The sequence below is a fragment of the Ictidomys tridecemlineatus genome, chromosome 13 (assembly GCF_052094955.1).
Source record: "Ictidomys tridecemlineatus isolate mIctTri1 chromosome 13, mIctTri1.hap1, whole genome shotgun sequence".
Classification (NCBI taxonomy): Eukaryota; Metazoa; Chordata; class Mammalia; order Rodentia; family Sciuridae; genus Ictidomys; species Ictidomys tridecemlineatus.
The window spans coordinates 71,864,812-71,885,205 of record NC_135489.1 but is presented as its reverse complement, the minus strand read 5'-3'; the positions used below and the strand labels follow the sequence as shown (position 1 = coordinate 71,885,205).

The window sequence follows — 20,394 nt, the reverse complement described above, 5'->3', positions numbered from 1 at the left end:
TCAAGGTGCAAAATGCGTCATGCGAAAGTCTGCAAAATTATCTCAAATCTACAATTAAAGAAGCCTTGAAGTTCTCGGCATGTCTCATCAGCTTGCAAATGATGAATAATGAAAAGTAAAGTAAAATACCATGTGGTTTCAATGACGGCTTCTCACTGTGCATATATTCCTGAATATTTCCATGAGACTTCAGTGAGATTTGCCAAAATTGTGGCAAAGATGAGAATAATTTAATCTTGAATTGACAGATTTCTAAAAATATTATGCTAATTTTTATCATGGTGTTAAAGAAAGAATTAAAATAGAAATTAGAATGAAGACATAGAGGAGTTCAATTTTAAATATATTTAAACATTCAGAAGCATTTTATTTGAATAGCTACAAGTGATCATATTTCCCACTGAATATATTTGTCAGCAAAATTAAAGAGAATTTTAACAGTTGACATTTTGTATTAAATATCCCATTTTGTTTCTGGAAACACCACTGCAACTAAAACCCACTAAAAGTTTGATAAGGAGTTATAAATTCTTTTAAATTAGTAGATAATGAATAGATGTAGATCCCATTGACAAATTAAAATGGAATAAAATCATATTTGATCCCCTAGGAAGATTGGATAATAGTATGTGATTTAAGCAATAATATATAATATGAATTATTTTCCTTATTTTTTTCTAGAGCCACCAATTCTGATTATATAGATTTTTTTCTTTCTCACATCATCTTCACCAGATGAAATCTCCTTGGCCTTGAGATAAATTGCAGCTAATCAAATTTTATATGTGCATTCATTTTCCTTTTACAACATTTTTTAAATTAGGAGAAAACATCAGAAAACTAATCAATAGTAAATTATTTTATTTTGGTTTGTACTATCCTCCTCTCAGTTACACTGGCAATGTTCTCACTAATTCAATTAAATGCATATTTTTAAATAACTTAAGTCTCATAGGACTGTTCTCAAAAGTACAAATTTTCCCTTATGCCTCTCAACCAGATTCTGCTTCTAAATTGTTGTGTATGACCATAATGTTATTATTATTTCAAGATAAATTAAATGCTCTACTTTTATTAAATAAAATACAAACTGTAGTATTGGATTTCACCAGTCACTCCACTAATGTTCTTTTCCCTTATTCATAGTTCTGTCTGGGATTATGTAGTGCATTTTTTTTCCATGTCACTTTAGTCCCCTCCATGGTGTATCAATGTCCTTGTTTGGTATGCCCTTTAGTGTATGGGAAAATATTAGTTAGTGATTTTATACAGTGCCTCTCAAATGTCGGTGTCTGTCTGAGGCTTTCTCATGATCAGATAAAATGAGCCTGAAAGTTACAGAGGTATCAATCTTGTCTTAGTAATTGTAATATTAGCTGTGACTCTTGATCAAAGTATCTGCCAGGTTTCTTCACTGTAAAACTACTATGTTTTTGTAATTATTAAAGATCTCAGGAAGATATTCTGAAAACATTTGGCTTCTTCTTATATATTAACCTACTGATTTCAGTATCCATGTACAAATAATGACCACAATATTACCACTTTATTTTGCTAATGTTGATATCTATTTCTTTGATTATACATTTATTAATTAAAATTATTTTACAAGTGATTAAAAATGTGCTTCTTTATTTATCTTCATTAGTATCTATTCATAAGAATTGTTTCCAATGATTCAAACCAAAACTCATCATACAAACCAAATATTTTAATTCATTTTTTATTCAAATACTCAGTTTTGGATATTAGGTATTAATTACAGCATGGTTCCTTGGCCGTTTCAACACACTCCTATTCTTCCATTCTTTTATGGCTTCTTCCTTACATTTTTAGAACCACAATGTTCTCCCTGTAATAACTGTGGATTCAACCAGTTCTCCAGTCAGTTTCATTTCTTTTGATTGAAGAAGAGTATTTTAAGCAAGATGTAGGTGCAACAGTCTCCATTACTTCTTGTGATTCTTTTATTTTAAGCCCCCTGAGTAAATATCCAAGAGCAAATATATGTATGCATATCTGTGGTAAAAAACAAACCTACCTTTATTATCATATATATTATATATACATATATAGAGACAGTTATTCCTTCACATATGTGGGTTCATGTCAGTGTAGTCAACCAACTATGTATCAAATGCATTTGGAAAATGTGTATTTGTACTGAGTATGTACAAGTTTTTCATTATTTTCTAAACAACACAGATAACAACGATTTAAGTAACATTTACATTGTATAAGGTATTATAAGTAATTAAGAGATGACTTAAATAATATCAGAGAACTACTAACTGAGTGACTTATTAATGTAAAGCTGACATTCTAGACTGACTTACATTTATTTAAATGCAATGTGAGGTAAGCACTTTATCACTGAGCTACAACTCCAGCTGCCCATTCTTAAATTATTATATATGATTTATTCTGAAATGTAAGAAATAATCTTAGGTGTTAATATTTCAATGAATGAGACTTCTTGAAAATAAAATATTAAAATAAAGCAGACATAATAGAATTATTTAAAGGAATTTTAGGTTCCTTTAGAAGTATACAGCAAGTTACTTAACAGCTTGCATTTTGAGACTATACTTTTATTTAAAGTGGGAGAATAGTTACTTATAAGTTGTGAATATATTACTCTTTACTTTTGTTTTCTTTGTTCTTTTATTTTTTAGAGTGAATGTAATGATTTAACTGTAGTTCTTTCCTTATGGAAACATTTTTAAAAATAATTGATTTCATTGTACAAATTAAAGTTCCCAACAATTAATAAAGAGAAAACAATGACATTAACATACACTTCAAAACAGATGCTTCAGAATTAAATATTATTGAGTTTATATTAAACCACCAGGTTTTAAAATTAGAAAACAAAAGAATATTTTCTACCATCAGTACTCAGTCTTTGCAGTTTATTTCACATTCAAAAATATGTTTTTCAGCATAAATTCTTAACAAGTCCATATTCTAGTAACTGGGATACAACAAGGTAAAATATATAGAATGATGCTTCCCTCTGCTCATATTAGCAGGAATGAAGCATACAATAAACTGGATACTAACAAGTACTCCGGCTATGTTGTGGTGGATAGTTTTAAATTTTGATGAAGTGGAAAGAACTCACTGTTGATATGGCTCTTGATTAAGAATTTAAATAGGGGAAGAAATATATGAGGACAGAGAAGATGAAAATCCATGTTGATTGCCTGAAGTTGGTTTTCCAGAAAGCAAAGGATAGAGTGACATAGATGAGGTCTCAGAGGTCCTGAACAGGATTGAATGGTGTCAGATCATTTAGGAATGCTAGGACCCATTAGGTGATACTAAGGGTGCTGACTTTTCATCTGTGAGATGGGAAGGCATAGAACTGATAAGATATGACATGCAAGATCATGAGAGCTGTGTTGAAATAAACTGAAGGAGGAAGATGGTGAAACTCGAGGGTTAGGTGAGAGCTTATTGCAATAACAGAGACTGATTAAGACAGCAGCATGATCCAATGTGGTTGGAAGGAGCAGGTGAGAAGCATCCAGATTGTTTTGAATGTGAGAAATGAACAATACCTGCAAAAGATTGAGTTTTTTGTTTGAGAAAGAGAAAAGGACTTCTAAACCTTAACAGAATCTTCTCCTCTTAAAAGTTGAGTGTGTGTATATGTGTCTTTGCTCACAGAAAAATAAAAATCAGAAGGTATCAGCAAATGTATAGAACTGATCATCAACTCAGCTGAGTAGAAATTAAAATTGAACTGGATTTGGCGCAGTTCAATCTGAGTTGGATCATTAATTCTTCACACCCAGTGGTGTTTGAACTGAATAAATGAGATTTAAGCTTGAGCAATATGGAGCCTGGATTTGTTAATAATTGAGATAAGAAAATCTGCAGGAATAAGAGGAATAGCAGGCAGATGAGATCAGAAGCTGAATAAAGAGAATGTTAGCTTTTAAATGTGTATAACATGTACAAATGAAGATGCTGAGTAGGAAGCTTGATGTCTACCTGTGGAGTTCAAGAGAAAATTCAGAATGGACATGTAGAATTGGAAGTTGTCAGGCCCAGCAGCAGTCTTTAAAGCCACAGGGTTAATAGCATCAAGGATTAAGGGTTTTGGGAAAATAAGTCCAATGACTTGATCCAGAAATATATCAAAGTTTAAACTATGTAGAGACTGAAAGTCTGAAGACTGGGAAAAGACCAAAAACCTAACCAATAAAAAATAAAAAGAAAAGGCATGGAGGATGTTACAATGAACATTCAAATTGTGTCAAAAAGGAATTTTTCAGATCCATGATACTATTATGGAACCACTGCCATTCTTCATTGTTGACCAAAACATTTTTTGATACATAAATGTTTTGCTTGACAAGTCAGAAGATTTGAGAACCCTAATCCGGACAAGAATTTGCTAAGTTGAGCAGCATCGACATGATTTAGACCTGTGCATTTAGTGTGTACATGCACACTAAAAAACCATTCTCCCATATACAACTAATGATTGGGAAACCTGATATGTAAAAATAGATTTAAATGTTGCTAAATTGCTGTGGTTTACTGATTATTCTACTGGAAGGAAATGAGTGAAAGTGACTTCTGTTGAGCCATCAACATAAATATGATTTCACTGGACATTGGGGCATGGGGCAAGTCAGAGAGAAGTGAGAGAAGAAGAAGATGAAGCAATCAATAGTTTTGTTTCATTTTTCAACAGTCAATAATTAGGACATCATGCTCTGGTTGAATATGTGTGAATAGATACAAACACACATACACAATTTTACTTGCTTCTTCTTTGTTCTATGTTTAATCATAATTTCTTCTTATGAGAGTTGCTCATGCTTTCTGGAAATGTTTGTAAATGTATTTGTGTAGCTAAAACAGAGTTTCCTCAAAAAGATATTTCCTTAAAAAAAGAATTTTCATACAATCTACCTTACATTTATTACTTGAGCGATCAAAGCAAGTATCTTATTCTTGAAACAAAATTGCACAATAAAAATAGTCATTTAAATTATTATTTGGGGTATGCAGAAGAATAATCTCACAAAAGCATCCATGTTCTAATATCTCTGATTCCATAAGTTTACTACCTACAGCCGCAAAAGTGAATAAAAGTGAATAAAAGCACTTTACACCTAAGCCACAACCCCAGCCAACAAAATCAACAAAATTCATTTTTTTTTAAATCAGAAATACCTGTTGTGGGTTCAACAGAAAAATAGGCTTGCCCTTGTCATAAGTTGTACAGGAGACCTGCATTATTGCCACTTGTAGGATCATCAGCGTCACTTGCTGTTACCTGGATGACGAATGTTCCTGAAGGAAAAGCACATATTGACAGGAAATTAAGACTTCAGTATTATTAAATATGAGTTCAATTCTGCAAAGCACTTTTCATTAGCAAGGAAGATCATACTATAAAACAAGATCCTAGTTTACCTGTTTTCTCTGAATTATTGAAGTAATGTTATTTTACAGACAAGGAACATAACCCTATATAAACTAGCCCTAATTCTTCTACGCATTACAGAACTTCAGATGCAGATCCATAACATGTCAAATATTAAGCAGTTTACTATAATGTATAATCCATAATCTTTCTAAGATGTGTTATTATTGGAAAATTTTTAAAAAAAATACTTGAAAATGCTTTTCATCAAAAATCTTAATGTGGCCGGTACCTCAAACAATTGCAGAATGTTGACAAATATTGATAAAGATTATTGAAATGAGCTTTAAAGAATATCCAGTGGAGGCTAAGAATAATGATTAGGCCTGTTTCAGTTCTTTCCTCTGTACCTATTTTCTTTGAGGAATAAAAAGCAAAACAAAATCTAGTTGATATTAATAAAGTAAGCCTTCTTTCTAACTTCAGTATTAATCAATACAACCATGTGAAATAATTATTTGTGCATTTACTATAAATGCTCAAGTGCAAAAATATTTGCATAAAATATTGAGCTTTGAAATCATATCTATACAAATGAAATTGAGCATTACCAATTTCATCAAAATCTACGTTTGTTGAAACACAATATGCACTCTCAAAAAGAATGATCATACAATGGTACAAAATCCAATAAGCTCTGTGATTTTCTTTAGAACTAGTATTATTAATTTCCCCATCACTAACCCTGGACCATGGCATGTGCCTGTAATCCCAGGCACTAGGGAGGCTGAGATATGAGGATCACAAATTCAAGTCCAGCCTCAGAACATTAGAGAGGCTCTAAGCAACTGAGTGAAACCTTGTCTCAAAATGAAAAATAAAACAAAAAGGGCTAGGGTGTGGTCAGTGGAAAAACACCCCTGGGTTCAATTCCCCTTAGCAAAAAAAAAAAAAAAAAGAAAGTAAGAAATAAAGAAATTTCCAACACAATCCTATTGTATAAACTGGGACACCCTAATAGGAATTGCTTCTATACTTCAAACTGGGGGTGGACCTCAGTATTATGCATTTGTCACTATTTGTATTAGTTCTTTTATTTTTTTTTGTTTCTAAAAGCTTTTTATTTTTTTATTTTATTTTTTTTATTTTATTTTTTTTTATTGTTGGTCGTTCAAAACATTACACAGTTCTTAATACATCATCTTTCACAGTTTGATTCAAGTGGGTTATGAACTCACAACTTTACCCCGTAAACAGATTGTTGTTTCACATCAGTTACCCTAGAAAGGCAATATGTCAATCAATGGAAAGGTAACTGATGTATTAGTTCTTTTAATGTTACCTACAACATTTATTTTAGTATCAAATAGCATATTTTACCAAAGAATCCCTTTTTGTTACATAACTTTAATTAGGCAACACTTTCACAGGGTTGAAATAAAACTAGAATAATAAAATACATGAAAAGAAAAATTTACCTACCGCTTCCAATGCTTAATTATTCCAACCACTTAACGTGTAGACACTTGTTAATTTCATATATTTTTAAGACATGCCTATACAATAATTTTGATGATTTGTTCAAATAAAATGATTCAGAAGGAGCATTACTTTAACCAAACTGAGTTAGATTGATTGTTTCATTTACCCTTCTAAGTACACATTGAGTTAAGGAGTTAGATTCTGTTTCCAGCCCTGCTCTTTAATATCTCATTTTAAGTTGAAGCTTTCTTTACTTCTAACTGAAACTTACCTCTTGAGCATCTCAATATATCATTCCCTTGCCCTCTACAAAATGGAAAACCTAGTGTACTGTTGAGAGAGAGAGAGAGAGAGAGAGAGAGAGAGAGAGAGAGAGAGAGAGAGAAGAAATAAAACAGAGGGATCTCATGAAATTAGAAGAAAGACCAAAAAGTTGAGGAAGGAGATTGAGAGGGAGGGGGAAGGAGAAAGTATAGGGAAGTACTGAGGAATTAAATTTACCAAATTGTCTTATATGAATTATGAATATACCACAATAAATCTCACTTAAATATATAGTTATAAGGCACTAATTTAAAAATAATAATAACAATGATAATAATGCTATAAGGGAGATCAACAGAGTAGAAACAAGCATATCTTGGTGATGGAAGAGGAGAAGAAAAGGGAAGATATGGGGGAATGAGAGATGCATGTGTGAAGAGGGAATAATTAAATTTACTATTATCTATAATTATAAAGCACCAACAAAAATAAAAAAGGTCATCAATAATACATAAACATCAAAAGATTTCAGAAATATAAAATCACTTGATAACATTTTATACATTCCTATTTTGCATATAGTTAAGAATCAATTGTTCAGTCCACACGAGAATGAGAACAATCAGTAGGAGACTAACAACATGTCTTTCAATATAAAATATCCATGGTCTCCTAATCCCTTCTTTCTCATATTATTAGTTACATGCACATTAATTAAGCTAGTTCATGTTTGTATTAGTTCTTTTAATTGTACTCTACCAGACCAAAGATTCTCTTAATCTTAAATCTTAGATGTGGATGGGACAAATAAATGATTAATTTCAACACTAATTTGTATAAGAATGCATGACATCCTTCCTTTCTTGGTCAGTAATATTAGAGATGCTTCAAGCTTGAGTCTTGAAGACCTCCTTCTACTGTAGGACATCATCCTCTGATTGTATTTATATAGTTGATGAAAACTTAAAAATTGAAATTGGCCAGATCCTTGAATCTCATCAGGAGGAATAAACAGAGAGTAGAAAAACCTTTACTTGGTTATCAAGGAGTCTAAACGTCAGTTTGCATCCCTCAGTGGAGTTAGAATTGTTTGGTCAGAGATCCTTGAGCTTTTAGGAAATAGGGAGAGCTAAATGACTAGACCCTACCAGCCCAAAGATTATCTTAAATCAATGTGTATCTAACCTGCTTCATTAGAAAAGTATGATTAGATGACTGTAGCCTCAGAATCACATTTCAATAAGACTAACTTATCAATTGTCTTACTTGTTCCAATAATAAACATAAAATATAATTGTATAATAATTTTGGTTTCTATTTTTACAATGATTACTAGTTTCAGTTGGCTGTATTACTCTTCAGAGACACTGTTTTTACAATTGAAATTGAAAATATTGGTTATGTCTTTGTAGCTAGCTTCTGAATCATTATAACTATCTGTCATAAAAAGTCCTTGTGAATTTAAGTTTAGCTTGATATTTGGCTATATCTATTCAAACAGGCACTCTATTTGTAGAAACTTATTGTTAAGTAGGTGACACAAAATATCAACCTGCACTGAGTGCTTCAATTAGAAGGCATGGTTTTTAGAAGTCTTTGGAAATTGCCTTTACTAATTAGTTCTGACACAGAAAATTATAATAATAGTATACACACATACTAATAATTGTTATGTATGTGGAGCTGCACTTAAATTACATTTTGTGGCAATATTAATAAATACTAACCTATATAAAGTTATGTAAATATTTTTGAAGATTGAATTCATGATAGCATCAATAACAGAATTTCTCAGCACATAAGACTTATTCTGCCATCACTGAGAATGATCTTGTGTAAGGAAAGTGTAGCTCTGTCACTGTTGATTATGTGCATTTTATTATCAACCAAGAGTTTCACAGAAGATTGAACAAGTCTCCTACAAATACTAACTTTAACATTACAAGAAAGCTTTATTGAATGGTATTGTCACATATCACATAGAATGCTTTAATCTCTGGTGATTATGGGAGGAATCCAAATACAAAAGTATAAAGGAGAAGTAATTTTTTTATATGAGAGTAATTTGCTATCATGTACGTAATAAGGAAGTCAGCAACCTGTGGCAAGAGCATTTCATAATTAAAGCTTGCATTTATTACAGAATCCTAAATTAAACACATGTGGTAAAGTTTTTTATTTTACTATTTGCTGAATTCAAACTGCATATTTCAAAATAACTCATTTGTTTTAGTATGTAATATCTTGGTGTGAAATTCTATGTTATAAAGGTTAACAGACTTCTTTTAGAATGAAAATATAAATTTTCCAATAGGAAAGCTATTTTAACTTGCAGTTTTAACATGAGTACACTTGAATTAATCTCAGATAAATTTTTTGAGGTGTTTATTTGTGTAAAGAAGCATAGATTAAAGAAAGATTTTTTTTTATTGTTGGTCGTTCAAAACATTACACAGTTCTTAATACATCATCTTTCACATTCGATTCATAAAGAAAGATTTTTACCTGTACTCTAAGTCTGTGATTTTAGTAACAATCAAATAGATATAAGGTGAATTAGAGAATTTATTGGTCAAATTCAGGATGAAAATATTAGTTTCCTTGGTTCTCCTGTTTCCACCTTTCAATGGAGACCTGATTTTATCAGTGTGAAGACTATTATTTATTCACAAGTCCTGACTGACCTATCCTCAGTGGATTTATATTTGAGAAGCAATTACTTTACAACCTAGAACCTCCAAATGAAATTCTGAAAAGAGACAGTATTTTCCTACTCGTTACCATAACTGTTCAAAGTATTCCTCAATTATTTCTGTTTTTCTGTCCATAACTATCTGGAAACTAGGTCATTTTTATTATTTTTGTGTTTTATTTTTGACACCTCAACTTTTTATAATCTGAGATAGTATAATTCAAGTCAAACAAATTAGACTGTTTAAGAAAGCAAAACATTTAGAAAGAATAGTAAAAACAATTTATCCAAGTCTAATTTATTTTCAGCTCATGTGTCTGAAGGCATAAAATTCTTTTTTTTTTTAAAAGAGAGAGTGAGAGAGGAGGGAGAGAGAGAGAGAGAGAGAGAGAGAGAGAGAGAGAGAGAGAGAGAGAGAGAATTTTTAATATTTATTTTTTTAGTTCTCGGCGGACACAACATCTTTGTTGGTATGTGGTGCTGAGGATTGAACCCGGGCCGCACGCATGCCAGGCATGGCGCGCTACCGCTTGAGCCACATCACCAGCCCCCGGCATAAGATTCTTAAAATCTAATTTTCAAATGTGGTAAATTTCAACAAATAACATTTTTTCCTGAGAAGGAATTGAAATAAATTTACATGCATTTTACATTAATTGAATTTAAATGTTTTTTCTTATTGCCACTTATTATGATATACTTGTGCCATATTGATGATAAAATTATAAAGGTGAATTTTATATGTGCAATTCCAAAAATATAAATTATGTGAATTTAAATATTTCCTTAATAATCATAGAATTCAGTATAACCCACTTTATTCACATTTCAAATCTGAAAGGTTATAATAATCTTTTTTATCTTTAAAAAAATAAAGTTTTTCTTATAAGACATTTCACTTCAAAAACATCCTGACTTTGATAATAAGTAAAATGCCCATCATAAAGACCATAAATGTTGGACTCTTGATAATGTTGAAATTGATGTTTCATGAAAAATTGGGTGGACCATATTTATTTGATAGTGCTCCAAAATATGGGAAGAGAGGACATTAACTAGTAATTTATTCTAGCTATCTATAGACAGGAAAAAATATATAAAACCAAACTTTGAAGTATTCAGGCTTTAAATTTTTTTTTGTGTATACATACATATACATATATGACAAAATTTTTTATGTATACATACATATACATATATGATAAATAATTTCAACCCTAATTAGCATTTGAGGCATGTGAAGTCTAAATATTTATTTATTATCATTGTTTTACACATAATGTGGCCTAATTTATTAAAGCATGATTCACTTTTAGCAGGATGTTGTAGTGATCTGCAGAAAATAAATCACTTGAGTCTGCATTTTAAAATCCTTCAAGGCAAGAGTTCAGTGTTTAAAACAAATACTTCTAGGTAGGTTTGGGTGATATTGGCAGAACCTGTCAAAGGAGGTTTAATTGCCTATTAAGCAGCATGCAAAATCTATTTTTAAATGCCCTTTCCTTTGATGACATGCTAATGTTTTATGTAAACGCTAATAGCCATCATTGAAAGATGGGATTATCTGTTTGATAGACAATTACTATGGTACCATTAAAAGGACATAAAAAGGAATATGTAGCTTTTGCACTAAAAACTTTCCAAATGATGAGTCAGCATTTACAATTTACCTCCAGCTCTTGGGGTATTATATGCCTCCATCCAGACCAGTAGAGTCTTCCTGCATTTCACAGCCATCAGTATCAGCTACCAAACCTGTCCAGTCACTTATGTAGCATTTTTTACCACAAATATATCCATTCATTCATTTATTTGATCATTCCAAACATGACGGCACCCCATGTCTCCTGGTATTATATTTTCACATGGAAGGAAGACAATGACTTTGGCCATCCAGGGTAACAAGTGGGAAAATATAATGTTATATATCCATTCCACTTGACAATTGAAGTTTGAAAGTAAGTGAATTTCAAATATAAACACAATTGGCCAAACCCCAACATTATATGTAAAGAAATGTATGTTTAATAAGCAAGTACATAATGAATATTCTATGGTACTCATAAATATGGATGAATATTGTCAATCAAAAATAATTAATTAATTTTAATAGAGAAAAATTTTTAATGTTTTGGGTTTTCTCTTCTCATGACATTCAAATGTAGATTTCTTTCAGTAATTATAACCAAACTCTAAGTTCAAGCGCAGACTCAAAATCTAATAATTAGTGGTTGACTCCAACACAAACCAAAATATTTAAGAAAAAAAAGTCGCACTGGTTAGTTCTTAAAGGCTGAAATAGTTGGATACTGAATTTGGGAACAATGGCAACATGGAATTTGGAAACAATAACCCATCACTTGGCAGTGAATATGAAAATAAATTGAAAAATTAATGATCTATTTAGTAAAATAATTCAATTTATTATTGATTAAACATTAAGATAAGCCTGTATAACTATATTATTTGGTTTCTTTACTCCTAATCAAAGTCAACAAAGTGCAGAAATGCTTCAGAGGGCGCTGATGAGAAGGTTAACAGAGCAATAGGAATATCTCCCTATGTTCGTAACGGACACCTTGATGTTACACACTTTGTTGGACTTGGCCTCCAGGGAGGTATAAAAAGTGCTCAGTGGTGTTACTATGAGTCCATGTTCAGCCTGAATCCTGACTGGCACTTTCATAAGACGTCATGATCTATGCAAATTGACTAGAAGATTTGTGCATGGACCTCAAACAGGAGTGCACAAGATGAGTATGGCAGTTAGATAGTGCCTGCACTAAACCGTGATTTGGGAGTCTCTTGGAAGCCACAGTTAGACTGCAGTGATACCATGTCATCAAAAATGTAATGTATTCAAAATAACCCCCTTGTAAGTGCACCATTTGACTCTGAACAACACCTGCTTTTTAAAATACTTCATGTCTTTCTCTTCTTCCTATGTCACCAGCCAAATCTGCTCTTTCTAATTTGCCCGCCCACCCCATTTTGCTTAGCAGTGGAGTAAGCCTGGGTGTTTTTGAGCTCCCTAGCTGCTGTATTCTCTGCTAAAAGGATCTCAGTTATGACCTACATCATTGACATATGTCAATGACTCACACACTGCTACAAACAGTCTTCATCACTCTAATATGGAAATCATCTTTGGATAAGGTGTGGCTGGCCTTTTTGCATCACACACTTTTAAAGTGCCCCCTATTTCTCCATGCAGTTCATCATCATCAATCATTTACACTTTACATTTTCATAACACATCTTGTCAATTATAATCTTGCTTAAAATTAGTTATTTCTTGTTTGTGTACAGAATTAAAATATAATCCATGTTAGAAATTAATTTCTGTGTGTTCTTTCCAATTCTATTCTCAGTTTTACAGAAGAGCTCCTAGTACATGAGTATGTAAGATATGCTTAATGAGAAAGAAGGATAAGTTAGAAGATGAAGGAAGAAAAAGGAGAAGGATGAGAGGAATGAGGAGGTGAAGAGGAGCCAAGCAGGACAGAGAGGAAGAGAAGGCAAAGAACTATCCCTTTGCTTAGTAAACAAAATTGAAGTATTTAAAATAATTTTTAATATCTAATAATAATTTGGATACATATTTCACAGTTTGATTTGTTTACACACTAGTTAAAATACTTATATTCTAAAGGATGTAGAAAGATACCTTTGAATTTCTACCTAGAATATTAAAATATAAGAAATCAGAAAACTATATGAAAGAATATATATTTTTGGAATCATTGGATAATGAATCACATATTTAGGTAAAGCAGTTTTAAAACATGTTAGCATAATTTTAAATGATCATTATGGAATCATATTTTTCAAAGTTAAGTAAATTTTTGAATTAAATTATACTATTTATTGTGCTTTTAAAGTATTTTCACTGATTGAATTAAAGGAAAATTTTTGCATAAACATAGCTTTTCCCCTACTAGAAAAACATTTCCAGTTTTCAAGGCAATAAATTCCTATGTCTTATGGAAATCACCCTGTTCTTTATATATCATATTTAAATCATTAGTAACAATAGCATTGGACTTTAAAAGAAACTTGAAATAGTTGCACAGGGGTTTTCCACCACTTTGCTTCATTTTTAGTCTTTAGATTCCTTGGTTTTGATGTCAATAGTAGCTCTTGTTTTATAAATTGGCTTTCTATATTCTAAATAGATATCCTGCAGAATTTTATTAATTGCTCAAATAAACATGTTTGAACTTTTTTACTGCTTTCCAGAATGAGACAAATTTAATAACACAGGTAATTTATTAATGCACAGTACCATTTTTAATTTTTTTTTTACTATAGACTAGTTTTTTAAAAATATTTCACTTAAACATGTTCATAGAAGGAAGTGTTAATGTAATACTTAGATAATCCACTTCCAAAACATATGCTCAAAAATTTAAAATTTGTTGTCATTGTTAAAATATCTTTGATGTAAATTAATATGCAATACCTTCTGGAGACATCTCTGGGACAATGGGGTCATAAGGTTCATCTAGGAATTTTGGTTCATTGTCATTGATATCCAAAACTCTGATGACAAACTCAGACTCGGGCTCCACAGCCCTTCCAGTGTTGGTGTCTATTACCTGGGCTCTCAGATTGTAGAGGGACCGTTCCTCTCTATCGAGCTTCTGTATGACATATAGGTCACCTGTTCTGTTGTCAATGGTGAAAAGACTTCCAGCTCCATCTCCCCAGAGCTTGTATTGAAAAGAGTTGTTTCCATTGTCTAAGTCAGATCTTAGCTGTAAGTACAAACAGGTACAACTGAGTTTCCAGATATGCTCAAAATGAAAAATCCATTTTAAGAGTTCGTTTCCTTTTGTGCTAATCATTCCTTGAGTTAATAATCTTATTTAATTCCTATATTATTTTAATTCACACATCAATTTCAAATTTAAGATCAACCATCAGAAAGAGAGTTAATTTTTTTAAAATATAAAGAACTACAGAAATTTGATTCTTCTACATAGACAATTCTAGTAATATATTATTACTGAAAAACAAAGTCTCTTTCATAAAATATTCACAACATAGTTGGTCCATGTTTGTTCTATGGTTACATCTTTGGTCACTAAAACCAAAGCCTCGAATATTTATATTTGGTTGGAACCTAGAGAAAATTTTACTTATATCTATGATCACAAGTAATTATAACATTACAAGTTACATAATACTGATGAACTCAATCTTTTCTATGCAGAAGCAAAGACAGAAAATTTTTAAAAATTACCCATAGTCTCAGGTTTCTGGGAAGTTTTATGATTTGGCACAGGACTGTGGATTCCAAGATTCACCCATGATGATAATTATATAACATGCTTTTAAATCTTTAATTTTAAGCTAGAAAATGCCCACTCTTTCTAACACATTTTACTTGATTTTTAAACATACACTTTTCTTCTTTTTATTTTGTGAAAAATTGCTCATTCATAGTTTTGATGAGTTATTTAGATTTTAAAATTTATATGTTAAAAGATGTCATTTTGATATTGATGTGGTTAAATAGGCTGTCTGGTTTATCATAATTAAATCTACATAAATAATTCTCCTTTTGTATGTAAATGATGCCTTTGTTATTACAAATGTGTGTTTTCTTGATCCACCATTCATGAATATACTCTTCTTCAAAGGAAGACTTCCTATGAAAATACAAAGATAACCATGAAATGCCATCCTAAACCAATTACAACTTGTCTGATGGCTGCAGTTAAAAGTTATTATTCCTCACTAACTCATATAACTTTTCTATGCTATTGTGGAGAAATTCTAAACATACTCCAAATAACAATAATATAGTATTATTGTTGTTGTTGCTCTTATTGTTGTTGTTTTAATCTGTATTATCATTGCTACATACTGGAAGAAACAGATTTGGGAAAACTAACATCCAACTTGATGTTATGGTTATAGCTTTTTTAGTTTGATAGTCTTTAATTATTTATAAAAAGAAGAGATTTTGTATGTCATGAGGTTATGAAATTAAGAATAATTCATATATTTTCTAATGAATATGTCAAATGAGCAATGAATAGACCATGTTTTTAAAATGATATCACTTCAGTGTAGTTTTAAAATTTGTTCAATATTGAATGAATGTAAATTAAATTCAGTAAAGAATAGGAGTATACCAAGCTTATTTAAATTATAAATTTCAAAGACCAAGGAGGTTAACATTTTTAAAGACACATTTTTTTCTTTTTTTTTTTTTTTCGGTACTGGGGATTGAACATAGCAGCACTCAATCACTGAGCCACATCCCCAGCCTTATTTTGTATTTTATTTAGAGACAGGGTCTCACAGAGTTTCTTAGTGCCTCACTGTTACTAAGGCTTGCTTTGAACTCAAGATCCTCCTGCCTCAGCCTCTGGAGTGCTGGGATAACAGGCAAGTGCTACCATGCCTGCCCATAAAGAACAATTTTAAGCGGTAAATCACCAAAACTCTTTTACTGAACACTTGCCTCTAAATGTCACAAAATGCATGTGTTAAACTCATTTTGATCTCATGCACTATAGTACATATTTTGAAATTTACTATATTTTTATTTTAAAATATTTTCTCAATTAAGCAGCTGTTAAATATTTGACCAAACAATGTCACTTTATTTTTTTAACATAACTGCCTTTCCAATTTTTATTTTTTTATTTATTTTTTTAAAGAGAGAGTGAGAGAGGAGAGAGAGAGAGAGAGAGAGAGAGAGAGAGAGAGAGAGAGAGAGAATTTTTAATATTTTATTTTTTAGTTCTCGGCGGACACAACATCTTTGTTGGTATGTGGTGCTGAGGATCGAACCCGGGCTGCACGCATGCCAGGTGAGCGCGCTACCACTTGAGCCACATCCCCAGCCCCCAATTTTTATTTTTTTAAATGAATGTATCAAAAGGCACTTTAGTGGGAGACATCTTACCAGCAGTTCTTCAGTTGCATACACCTAAACATCCCCCAAAGTTTCTCCCAAACCAGTTATCTCGGTGTAATGTGAGTCATGAGGTTGTTTAGAGGAAAAAACAAGTATTTTTAATGGATGTTTGTTATATAAAGAAAAGAACAGGCAAAGCCAATCATTCTGTGACATGAGGAAATAAGAGGCTGGTGTAGGTGGCAGAAACGGAGTAGGAAATGTGACAGCCAAGGAGATAGTCTTTGTTCCTGTCACATTGGTACAGTTAAGTACCTTATTTACAAAAAGCCACTGAACGGTATTTGCCTGTCACCCTCTTCAGTGACAGAAGAGTTTAAGTCATTCTGGAGATCACTCTAAATGGAGCTAGATAGACTCAGTTCATTAGCAGCCCCTTAAGATGGACCCTATTTTTGCCACAGGGCATGTGATTTACCTGCAGACATTGTGGAGAATTAAAAGGGTAAGGAGGATCCTGTGGGAGACAAACACAGACACATAGGAGTGTTCTGAAGCCTAATCTAAGCCTGTGGTTGAAGGTACTCCTGTGCCTGTGGTTGATAGGATAGAGGTACTTAGATGGAATCTGGATACCACACTAATGCTGAGGCTCTCCTGAATGGGCTAGAAGACAGTTAATGAATTTTGAGTGCTTCACCCTTTGGGCCCAATTAAATTTTAGTGCCAGTTAATTAGCGGTTAAACTTACTTCAGTTCATTCATCTAGAGAAAGAACCTTATGGAAAAGGACATGATATTGTAATTATCTGTGTTTAAAGAAAACCAAATAATAATCAAAACCAAAAACATAAATTGGAGGTGTTCTGTCTCATTAAGGACATTTTATTAAAATATATTCTTCTAAGAAGGTGAAAGTAACTATTCTTTGCACTTCAACTTCACTAATCAAATGAAGTCTGTAGGTTTCTGACACTCCTTGGCTGCAAAAGGATATAGTATTAAACTGCTTCATTAAAAATGAAGGAGGGATAAATCAATAGCTATTTAGCATAACAGAAAAATCAGGTAAAAAAATGTTGGTAGATGATATTTGACTCATTGAGTCTGCTTTGATTTATTACCAAAAATTGCACCACTGAATTTTTAGCTATTGATCAATGAAGGCAGCCTTTTCATGTAGGAGACTAGAGTGAAATTTGAACCTAGAACTCACGTTTTTAATGATGTTCAGGTGCTTGAAAATTCTAAATAATTAATAATGTTCATGTTTGAGGTTTTCTAGTGGTTCCACTGAGAAAAATGCAGAACTCAGCAAACACCAAAACCATGGACTGGAAGACTTTCAGAAAGTAAGTACCCGTCCAATGTAATGACTTCCATTCATTTCCTCTGATACAAAGAATTGGTTCCACACCCAGTCTCGATTCACTCTCCAATGAGAATCTTCCCATTTTTCAGCCTTCTCTCTGCTAGAGTCTCCTGCCACTGCAAAGCCAGGCCAGAGGCAAGGGATCCCCAGCACACAAGACAGCAGCCAGCAAACGTGCATTGCGATGTCTCCTTGGGTACCAGTGTCACTCTTCCAAGGAAAGAGTGTGTAGCCCACCAAAATCCTGTGCTTCTTTATCATCTTTTTTCTCTCAAATATCTTTTGTATCCCTAAAGCACAGAAACAAAACAAAATTTGTCATTTAAGAAATAACATTTTCTCCCATAATTACTAAAGACAGGTTATAGTTTTTGCATCTGAGAGAAATGGAATAAAATATACATTCAAATTATCCTTTGATTAAGCTAGTAAATTATATTTTGTAGCCCAACAATAATCCGATTGCAATAATTATAAATTTCTACTCAAGGAACACTTGTTGTAAACTGCAATCACAAATCCGCCTGAAGGTTGAAGTTACTCTTAGCTATCTCCTTGACTGACAGATGACATAGAGAGAGTATTAAAATATTATTTAATTTACTTATGTCCTTCTAGCCATCTCAGAAAAATTCATACTATTCCCTGAAAGCAATCATCAAGTCATGAGTAAAAACCGAGACATGTATTTATCATCTTTTCATGTAATATAAATAAGATTTATCTTCCAGTTTTGAAAATTATGATGTTTTATGTAGTTAATTAAATAGACAAAGTAATAATTAAGCTTAAAACCCAAGAAATGTAATAATAAGTTAAACTATAAAACATCCGAACTAGAAAGCCTGTGCAGGATAGTTACCCTTCTATATTTTGAAAGATTTGGTAAAATTATTTCTCATTGAAAACAAAAAAAGACATTTTTAAGGATTAAGTACAAAATGTGATGCCAGGGTAAAATGGCTCATGGTTTATGATATGTATGATAGCTATGAAATGAAATAGTAAAATAAAAAACTCAGCCTACTGAGTTTTTCATTCAAAACCTATTGTTGAAGGGAAGCTGATGTTACAAACTGTCTCTTTCATAATTGGTAATGCTCATCCTTATATGTAATTGAATAACTTCATTTTTCCCTCCTCTATTTAGGATTCCATCAAACTATGTGGGGTTTCTTTCTTTAGCCACCATGAAGGAAAATTTGGTGAGATCCACAGTAGCATTTACTTTCATGAACTCATCAGGAAAGCCATACATCCTGGCTTAGAAGTATTTCAGCATGATCTTGTTTTGAATATTCTGTAGGTGTTTTTTTAATGATTCCTGAGAGAGTTTGCGGTCTTTGGCTCTTGTTAGGAAAGGTTATTAAAAAACAATTAAGAAAGAGGGATTCTGTGTTCCCTCTGTAGTCCCTTCAAGTGGATGTATTTTTGTTACTTGTTTACTTAATGAAGGTCATGAAGAAATTCAGTTGAAATGAAAATTAAGGATAAATTTTATCCTTACATTGAATATTTTAAGTACTTAAAAGTCTATTTTTTAAATGTTAGTGAAAAATATATTTTGATAGCTAGTAAATAATCATTTGTAACAAATACAGTTTACTTAATAAAAAAGATATTTTGCATAAGTGTGGTAAACTATCACTCAGGGTGATAGGAAAGTATTTGTCTTATTTGACAAAGTGATATTTCTGTTAACATTATATTGTAACCTTCTCATACAACTAAAAATAGAGAAAATAACATAACGAACCACTGTGCATCCCTGTACAGCTACAATAATTACCAGCACAGGGCCAAGCTCATGTCATGGATACATACACCACATCCTCAGAGTAAAATAGATTTCAGATGTCACATCATTGTAACCACACCAGACACACTATACTTGAGCTTACGTGATACATGTGTATGTGTATGCACCTCTCAAAATCAAAATTGGATACTTAAAGCTAATATTAAGATTTTGACACAATCAAATATGCATGGAGTGTTTAAATTAAAAAGTTTCAAACATCTTTGAATCACATTTCAAATATATTCACACAATATGGTATGCTGAGATATTTGTTGTCTTGTTGTTACCTCAGTTTCCTCTATTTTTCATTTTCCTTTCCATTTATGTAATATAGTCTTTGGTCTCTATATTGTACCCCACCCTCTGGATATTGCTAAATGTATTACCATGTGTGATCAGATATGGTTCTTTATCTTGTGAATTCTCTATAAATTTCTAGTGACTTTCTTCTATACAATTTAAAATACTTGTTAAATATAACCATAACTCATGTTTTACACTTCTTATTGCATGACATCCAGTG

At 31.9% G+C, this 20,394-nt stretch overlaps 1 pseudogene; it reads right to left on the bottom strand.

Moving 5' to 3' along the window:
* Positions 1-3,826: 3,826 nt before the first annotated feature.
* On the bottom strand, positions 3,827-18,250 carry LOC144369679 (cadherin-19-like; annotated as a pseudogene).
* Between the last annotated feature and the right edge of the window lie 2,144 nt (positions 18,251-20,394).